Source organism: Bos mutus, chromosome 15 (assembly GCF_027580195.1).
Source record: "Bos mutus isolate GX-2022 chromosome 15, NWIPB_WYAK_1.1, whole genome shotgun sequence".
Classification (NCBI taxonomy): Eukaryota; Metazoa; Chordata; class Mammalia; order Artiodactyla; family Bovidae; genus Bos; species Bos mutus.
The window spans coordinates 52,610,661-52,620,586 of record NC_091631.1 but is presented as its reverse complement, the minus strand read 5'-3'; positions in this window follow the sequence as shown (position 1 = coordinate 52,620,586).

Sequence of the window (9,926 nt, the reverse complement as noted above, 5' to 3'; positions counted from 1 at the left end):
TGAATGGATGGGTTTGTAATGAAACAAGTATAATACATGGTAAGAGTAGAATCTAGGGCATGGGTGGAGTGCTCACTGAATATTCTTTCAGCTTCTCTGTATGCTTAACATCTTGCATGATACAGTGTTGGGGGTGAGGAGTCCTTGCTGAGGCCTCACTTTTCTAAAGCCTTTCTCTTTTGTCTCTCTTCCCTCCACGCACCCACCCTGGAAAGAACTCATCACTCACTCTCATTACTAACCTTGTTTCCCTTATGAGGTTCTATCCTTGTAAAATTGATCTTTGTCTTGCCCAGGGTCACTGGAGGAATTTGCAAAGATGAAGCCAGAGGATTTCACTGCTTTAGAGATCAGAATATAACAAAACCTGTACTGGGGTTGGGAGTTGGTTTTTTGTTTTTTTGTTTTTGTTTTTTTAGTGGTTTAGCAAACTTCGCTTTACCCTTTCATTTCTGGGGCAGATGCTGAGTTTTCAGAACAAGGCAGCACCTCCTAGGAGCAAAGAGATCAGTGAACAGCTAAATGTCTACTCCCCAAGATTCAGCAATCAGGAACATCTGTGGCTGGACTCATAGCCTGCAAAATCTAGGTCCCTAAAATAGAATTACCTTAGGATTATCATACACAGGTGTCCACGTGAGTAACCTAGGCCCAAATTAAGGACACAGAAGTGCCCAGGAGAATGCTAGTTTGGGCAAATTATGTAAGTGGTACAGAACTTCCTTGAGATCCTTGGGCAGTTTCTACTTCTGGTAACAACAGCAGAGTGTATGAGCTTGATCCATAAGTATGAAGGGTTGAAGACTAAGTCTGGGGCCACACTGTTTTCTGGCAGGGGCCTGAGGAGTGGAGGACAGGAGCTTGTGGGTTCTGCAGGGCACTGTCAGCTGTGAGAAGCCACAGCAAGTCACAGCAGTGCTGGCCCCTTGGGATGCAGCTCTCTGCACCTGGCAGTGGAAAGAGGACAACCCTATTTAAACTGAGTGTATCACCAGGATTACTGTACAGTTCAAGGGGCTTGGGGGAACCTCAAGACAGAGGTCTCAGACTAATTGCTAATCAGGAAAGTATACTCTTGGGCAACCAGATTTTAAACTGTGCCCCAAGTGTATGCAGTGGTTCACATCACTGGCAACAGTGCAGACCCCATGCCTGTGTTTCCTCGTGTATCTCTCCAACTGGAGAGTAAGGCCTGTGAAGACAGGGACGGCATGTCATTGATCTCTACATTCTCAGCACAGGTCCTGGCATATGGCGATGCCAGTCTGGAAGCCAGGAATCCCAGTCTGTAGGCTCTGCTCAGATACCTGCCCACTGCATGGCATCAAGCAAGTTCCTAGAGCCTGGATTTTCTCCATCCTGTGTCAACCATGCCAAGAAGGGAGCAGGGACAGAGTGCTTGTGAAGGATCTGACATCTCAGAATGCCACCACATCTCCCAAGCAGTCAGATTTGAAACTCAAGAGGTCCTCATGATACCTTACTCTCCCATGTTCTTCCCATCTAATCAGTAACCAAGCTTTTCAGCTCAGTTCAGTCCAGTTGCTCAGTCATGTCCAACTCTTTGAAACCCCATGGACTGCAGCATGCCAGGTTTCCCCATCCATTACCAACTCCCGGAGCTTGCTCAAACTCTTGTCCATCGAGTCGGTGATACCATCCAACCATCTCATCCTCTGTCATCCCCTTCTCCTCCTGCCTACAATCATTCCCAGCATCAAGGTCTTTTCCAGTGAGTCAGGTCTTCACATCAGATGGCCAAAGTATCAGAGTTTCAGTTTCAGCATCAGTCCTTCCAATGAATATGCAGGACTGATTTGCTTTAGGATTGACTGGTTTGATCTCCTTGTAGTCCAAGGGACTCTCAAGAGTCTTCTCCAACACTACAGTTCAAAAGCATCAATGCTTTGGTGCTCAGCTTTCTTTATAGTCCAACTCTCACATCCATACATGACCACTGGAAAAACCATAGCTTTGACTAGATGGACTTGTTGGCAAAAAATGTCTCTGCTTTTTAATATACTGTCTAGGTTGGTCATAACTTTCTTTCCAAGGAACAAGCGTCTTTTAATTTCATGGCTGCAGTCACCCTCTGCAGTGATTTTGGAGACCAAGACAGTGAAGTCTGTCACTGTTTCCATTGTTTCTCTATCTACTTGCCATGAAGTGATGGAACCAGATGCCATGATCTTCTCTTTTTGAATGCTGAGTTTTAAGCCAGCTTTTTCATGCTCCTCTTTCACTTTCATCAAGAGGCTCTTCAGTTCTTCTTCACTTTCTGCCTTAAGGGTGGTGTCATCTGCATATCTGAGGTTATTGATATTTCTCCCAGCAATCTTGTTTCCAGCTTGTGCTTCATCCAGTCTGGCATTTCACATGATGTATTCTACATATAAGTTAAATAAGCAGAATGGCAATATACAGCCTTGACATACTCCTTCCCAATATGGGACCAGTCTGTTGTTCCATGTCTGGTTCCAACTGTTGCTTCTTGACCTGCATACAGATTTCTCAGGAGGCAGGTAAGGTGGTCTGATATTCCCATCTGTTGAAGAATTTTCCAGTTTGTTGTAATCCACACAGTCAAAGGCATTGGTGTAGTCAATAAAGCAGAAGTAGATGTTTTTCTGGAACTCTCTTGCTTTTTCTTTGATACAACAGATGTTGGCAATTTGATCTCTGGTTCCTCTGTCTTTTCTAAATCCAGCTTGAACATCTGGAAGTTCACGGTTCACATACTATTGAAGCCTGGCTTGGAGAATTGTGAGCATTACTTTGCCAGTGTGTGAGATGAGTGCAATTGTGCGGTAGTTTGAACATTCTTTGGCATTGCCTTTCTTTGGGATTGGAATGAAAACTGACCTTTTCCAGTCCTGTGACCACTGCTGAGTTTTCTAAATTTGCTGGCATATTGAGTGCAGCATCATCTTTTAGAATTTGAAATCCTAAAAATCCTAAAATTTAAAAAATTTTAAATTTAAATAATCCTATAAAGCCAAGCTTTTAAACTCTCACAATTCTGATATTTGTCATGTCTTGACATGAATATTAATGGTTCCCCATCTATCTGTCAATAAAGCTCAAATTCCCCAGCTTGGCATCCAAGGCCCTCTGTGGTCTTCCCTAGCCTCTCCTTTCAGCTCTGTTCACTAGCACTCTTCTCTGGGTACCTCCCCCACTTTGTTCCTGCCACCCTCTTCTCATGAGTGGTTTCTCTCCCCTGAAGAAATTTGTCCATCCTTTGATGACTGTTTCAAATATCAGTTCCCTCGATGGGAACACAAAGAGCCACGAGCTCTAGTGCTGAAAGACTGCATTAGAAACACAGCTTGACTCTGCATCCATGGATGGGCTCTTAATACTTTTGCTTGGCGATGAACTTTGCCCTCCAAACCTAGGTCTTTTCCCTTTTCCCCACTGAGGAAGAGAGGAATGCAGGCTTCCTGCAGACAGGGCAACCCTGACAGCAGAGAGAGGGAGGGTGCCCAAGCCTGTCCTCCCATCCCATCAATTTACTGGGAGAGAAGGAGTGATTGTGAGCACAGAGGGAAGAACAGAAACTACTCTTATCACTGCTGCTGGAAGAGTCACAGTTCCCACACTGCAGGCTGGTAAAATGCTGAGTGAGGGAGAAACCAATTCCTCCCACGCTGCCATATGCTCGTTCCAGGGCAGTGAGCCAGAGCTGCAAGACACGTCAGTCTGTATGGAACCGGGTCCATGAACAGCTCCCTTGTGAGGCGCACATTCATCCATTCTTTGCATGTCATAAACAGCAGCTTCATCTACATGCAAGCTTGGCCATCCTGTGCTATTTCTGTAAAGGTTCTAACTATGACTCAGATCTTTCCCACTCATTCTCTCCCATATTCAAGTTTTCAAAAGAAGATGGCTAGTACCAGTGATTCTAGAGCTGGCTGATTTCCCGTATCTGGTCCTGAATCAGCAGCCAAGACCCAAGGGTCTGGCCTCAGATGATGGTGCAGGACAAGCACCAAGATGCTTCTGCATCTCTGCCCTGAACTCTTCTCCCCTTCAAAAAAAGAGTAATAAACTTCCTAAGAAATTAGGTGTCCTCTGAAGCTACTCCTTTTTAAAATTTTCTAGCTAATAATTTCATTTTTAAAAAAGTTTAGGCCTTTTCTTTCTACTGCTCTCAGCTGAGAAGTTGGGCTCTTCTCCTGGATCATTCTTCCTTCCTAAATTGCAATGTCAGTCTCAATGTGTGTGTTCAAGTCCCTGTGACTTTCTGGGGGTGTTTTGTGGCTCATGCTGACTCTACCTCCACCCCTTAACCAAGTCCAGCATTTTGGTAGTCATGGTGGAACCAGAAGCTCAGCCAAATGATGTTAATCTGCAGTGTGGAAGGGCACTGCACACTAGGTCCAAACCCCCCAAAGATAGCTCCCTAATTGTTACTGTTAACTGTGATCTTACCAGCTGGAAGCAGAGGAAGGTCAACCCATTATCAGAAAAAAACATCTTCTACATAGAAACAACCTAAATATCCATCAACAGACAAATGGATAAAGAAGACATGGTATACATACACAATGGAATACTACTCAGCCACAGAAAATGAAACAAGGCCATTTGTAGCAACAGTGATGGACCTGGAGACTATTCTACTAAGTGAAGTAAGGCAGAAAGAGAAAGACAAGCACCACACGATACCACTTATATGTAGAATCTAAAATATGACACAAAGGAACATATGCATAAAACAGAAACAGACTCGCAGACATAGAGACCGGACTTGTGGTTGCCTAGGGGACAGGGCTGGGGAGATGGATGGACTGGGAGTTCGGGATTAGCAGATGCAAACTATTATATGTAGAATGGATAAACAAAAAGTCCTACTGTATAGCTCAGGGACCTATATTCAATATCCTGTTCAGTTCAGTTCAGTTCAGCCGCAGAGCCATGTCCAACTCTTTGCGACCCCATGGACTGCAGCATGCCAGGCTTCCCTGTCCATCACCAACTCCCAGAGCTTGCTCAAACTCGTGTCCATCTAGTTGGCGATGCCAACCAACCATCTCATCCTCTGTCATCCCCTTCTCCTTCTGCCTTCGATCTTTCCCAACATCAGGGTCTTTTCCAAAGAGTCAGTTCTTCACATCAGGTGGCCAAAGTATTGGAGTTTCAGCTTCAGCATCAGTCCTTCTGATGAATATTCAGGACTGATTTCCTTTAGGATTGACTGGTTTGATCTTCTTGCAGTCCAAGGGACTCTCAAGAGTCTTCTCCAACATCACAGTTCAAAAGCATCAATTCTTTGGCATTCAGCTTTCTTTAGAGTCCAATTTATAGTCACATCCATACATGACTACTGGAAAAACCATAGCTTTGACTAGACAGACCTTTGTTGGCAAAGTAATGTCTCTGCTTTTTAATATTCTGTCTAGGTTAGTCATAGCATTTCTTCCAAGGAGCATGCATCTTTTAATTTCATGGCTACAGTCACCATCAGCAGTGATTTTGGAGACCAAGAAAATAAAGTCTGTCACTGTTTCCATTGTTCCTCCACTACTTGCCGTGAAGTGATGGGACCAGATGCCACGATCTTCGTTTTCTGAATGTTGAGTTTTAAGCCAACTTTTTCACTCTCCTCTTTCACTTTCATCAAGAGGCCCTTTAGTTCCTCTTCACTTTCTGCCATAAGGGTGGTGTCATCTGCGTGTCTGAGGTTACTGACATTTCTCCCAGCAATCTTGATGCCAGCTTGTGCTTCATCCAGCCCGACATTTCTCATGATGTACTCTGCATATAAGTTAAATAAGCAGGGTGACAATATACAGCCTTGACATAGTCCTTTCCCAATTTGGAACCAGTCCATTGTTCCATGTCTGGTTCTAACTGTTGCTTCTTGACCTCCATACAGATTTCTCAGGAGGCAGGTAAGGTGGTCTGGTATTCCCATCTGTTGAAGAAATTTTGTTTGTTGTGATCTACATAGTCAGAGGCGTTGGTGTAATCAATAAGGCAGAAGTAGATGTTTTTCTGGAACTCTCTTGCTTTTTCTGTGATCCAACAGATGTTGGCAATTTGATCTCTGGTTCCTCTGTCTTTTCTAAATCCAACTTGAACATCTGAAAGTTCATGGTTCACGTACTATTGAACCCTGGCTTGGAGAATTTTGAGCATTACTTTGCTAGTCTGTGAGATGAGGAGAAAAGGAAAGATATACCCATTTGAATGCAGAGTTCCAAAGAATAGCAAGGAGAGATAAGAAAGCCTTCCTCAGTGATCAATGCAAAGAAATAGAGGAAAACAATAAAATGAGAAAGACTAGATATCTCTTCAAGAAAATTAGAGATACCAAGGGAACATTTCAGGCAAAGATGGGCACAATAAAGGACGGAAATGGTATGGACCTAACAGAAGCAGAAGATATTAAGAAGAGGTGGCAAGAATACACAGAAGAACTGTACAGAAAAGAGCTTCATGACCCAGATAACCATGATGGTGTGATCACTCACCTAGAGCCAGACATCCTGGAATGCAAAGTCAAGTGGGCCTTAGGAAGCATCATGATGAACAAAGCTAGTGGAGGTGATGGAATTCCAGTTGAGCTATTTCAAATCCTGAAAGATGATGCTGTGAAAGTGCTGCACTCAGTATGCCAGCAAATATGGAAAACTCAGCAGTGGCCACAGGACTGGAAAAGGTCTGTTTTCATTCCAATCCCAAAGAAGGGCAATGCCAAAGAATGTTCAACATCCTGTGGTAAACCATAATGGAAAACAATATGCAAATAATGTATAAATATGTATAATGGAATCATTTTGCTACACAGTAGAAATTAACACAACATTGTAAATCAACTATACTTCAATAAAATGAATTTTTTAAAAAAGAAAGAAACCCAGAAGACCCACTTTCCGGCACCACTCATGGGGGTGCCCAAGTCCTTCTGATCGAGGTCCCCTCCCCTCCAAAAAGAAAGAAAACTTCTCATCAGACAGTCAAGCACGCAGGCTAGAGGTGAGCATAAGGCAGGTTTCTCTTTTGCTCTGTGTCAAGTCCCACTTGACTAACATCTGGGATTCTGCCCTTCTACTTCCCTTCCCCTCTCAGGCTTCAGGCCTCTCTTCTTCCCTCTCAGAGCCCAGCTGCCTCTTCCTCTGACCTCTGGCTCAGAAACTCAGGTAATAGTTGCTATCCAGTTTTCCCCTAGATGGAAATCAAAAGGGGATCCAGGTTCTGCAAGTCTTACATGTAGGATGAAGAAACCAGCCCTCCCACAAACAATACCCAAGAAGAGAAAGCTTCTCTAGCTCCACAGGTCTTAACCTTCACTATGAATCAAAACCACCCAGGTAGCGTTTCCAGAACAAAAATGATTGAGGTCCAGGCGCCACCTTCAGTCTCCAGGTAATTTTGAAGGGCAACCAGGGTTGAGAACCACTGTGTTGATACTGATCATCATTCATGGTGTAACTGCATAATGCAGCTAAAATACACGATTATTGCTAACAGAGTCGCTGTCATTTTCCCCTCTCTAACCAAAGTCCTCTTCTGCTGGATATAGTCCAGGTGCCCAGGATGGAGATAGGCCTCCATCCCAGGAAAGGGGTCCAGATCATCATCAAATAGCCTTCTGTTTCCTGCAGCTATACTAACTTGGAGCTACAGGACTAGAGTTGATGGGTTGGTTCTTTCCAGCTCTCAAAGACAGAAAGTAATACGAGGCAGTGTACAATAAGATGGTAAAAAAGAGATCACCACTGCCGGCACCTCCTCTTGCCTCTAGGCCTGTTAGAATCTGGTCAAAGACACCCACTGACCTGGGGGTTTCAGCCCAGCAAAAGGGCTGCCCCTCTGCTGGAACTGGAAGATGGAAGAGGGAAAGAGAAGTAGTTTAGGGCCTGAACAAAAGGCTGAGGAGGCAGGCCTAGAAGGCTAGATTCTCACTCTTCAGAACTCTGCCAGGCCCCTAGGGGAACTCTGGATTGCCCCCTTGGCCCCAGGAGCTCAGGGTTCTCCCATACAGGGTTCTTAAGCCAGCAGCCCTGCCAGGGGCCCCTGTTTCCTGGGAGAGAAGACTGAATGCAAGGGTGCCTTCCTTGGGACCAGCTCAGGCATCCTCCTCCATCCTTCCCACTTACTTCCTTGGTTCTCAGCATTATAAATCTGGTCAAATGAGATGAGTGTGTGTCTATCTAGGGACCAAAGGTAAATACAGATGCTCGGGTTGTGTTCCTTGGTGTACTGACGCTCTTGGGCTGCTTTTCTCTGTAGCAGTTTTGTTCTGTTCCCCCAGTTGCCTCTCCCCTTGTGGGGAGGCAGTTGTGATCAGTTCCATTCTATGGACAGAGACTCCAAGAAGCAAGGTCATTCTCCCAGTTAATGGCAGGGCTAGGATGATAATCTGAGCTTCCTGACTCCCATCCCCACACCCTTCTTCATCTTTTCCCTGGAATATTCTACTGAGCTAAAGCGATGAACACCAACACCCAGTCCAGAAGGATGTTTTCCCAGGGCCATTTCTCCCCATGCCCAACCCCAACCCCACCCCCATTCTAACTCAAGGACCTGCCAGACAAAGTCTGCCACCAAAAAACCTGGTCAAGAGACACAAGTCTTGGGTCTCTTTGCAAGAAGGCAGTCAGTGGCAGACCCTGTTCTTTTCCTGCCCCAGCAGTGGGAATAGTCACTGTGCCTTCTACAAACATCTAGTCAGGCTTAAGGAAGCTGCTCAAATGTCACCTCCTCTGGGAAGTCCTCCATGCCTTCAAGTACCTTCCTCTCTGTTCCCTCTGCCCTGGATTCCTACTTCTCAACATTTTATGATTTTTTTTTTCTCCAGTTATTTTTTTACAGATTGACCTCCTCTACCAGACCATGAGCTCATCAGATAGGATACTGCCTTACTCACCCTGATGTTCACTGCAAGATAGGCCAGAAATATCCCCAAACCAGCTCAGATTGGAGGTCTTGGCAGCCCTTCTAGAACACTTGCCCTGGATCTGCCATGCCATCTCCCTGGAAAGCTCAGGATGTGGACATTTCCCAGTGGGGAGGGTGACCCAGGTCTACCCTGAAGCCCTTCTCCATCACTAACAATCCCATCCAAAGCAGACATCCCCAAGTTGAGCCTGTTGGATCTCAAGGTTAAAGGACAACATGAGACAGGAAGGTGCCACCCCCAGGGCCAGCCAGAGAGCCGCCTCCCATCACAGCTTGGGTTAACTCCTCAGTTCAAGGTGAAATGAGGGTAGAGGACCCTGATGGGCAGTGTTATGACGATGGGGTACCATGCATGGTCAGAGGTGCACGAAGAATCAACTTTTGCATATATGTCTACCCAGAGCCTCCCTCTTCCCCCCTTCCCCCATAAGGTCAAGGGCAGGCTCTGTTTCTAGGTGAAGATAGGGACTCGGCTATTGGCAGAGTGGCCTGTGTATAACAGATGCTGGACCCTTGCATGCTGAGTAAATGAATGATGAATGGATGAAACCTCCACCCTCACCGAGATCCAGGCTGAGCACCTCAGCAGGGAAAGGAGGTTCAACAATGGGATCCAACCCTGAGGATGCCCCGCCTGGGCTGAGAACAAGAACACCAAGTGGCTTATTGGGAAATCAATAAGGAGGCGGGCCCCGTCTGGGTGGCTGACGCGCTGTATACAGGCCTTGTGCAAACACAATCATCTCCTCCGTTATTAATGGGCCTGCTCGCTGCCTCTTCATTAGTGCTCAAATATCAACAGAAAACCGTTTACTTACCATGGGCTCCTGCTCGCGCCGAGCAAATTTGGACAGGGCTAGTCAAATAGGGAGCTTGTTGTTGGGCTAATGACAGAGCCCAGTGTAAAGTTTAGCAGCAGCAGGGGCAAGCAGGGAAGGCACTGGCCCGCGCCTGTCCCCGGGGGCCCCCACAGGAGCTGGCTTGGGGAATGGAGCGGGGCTGGGGAGAAGTGT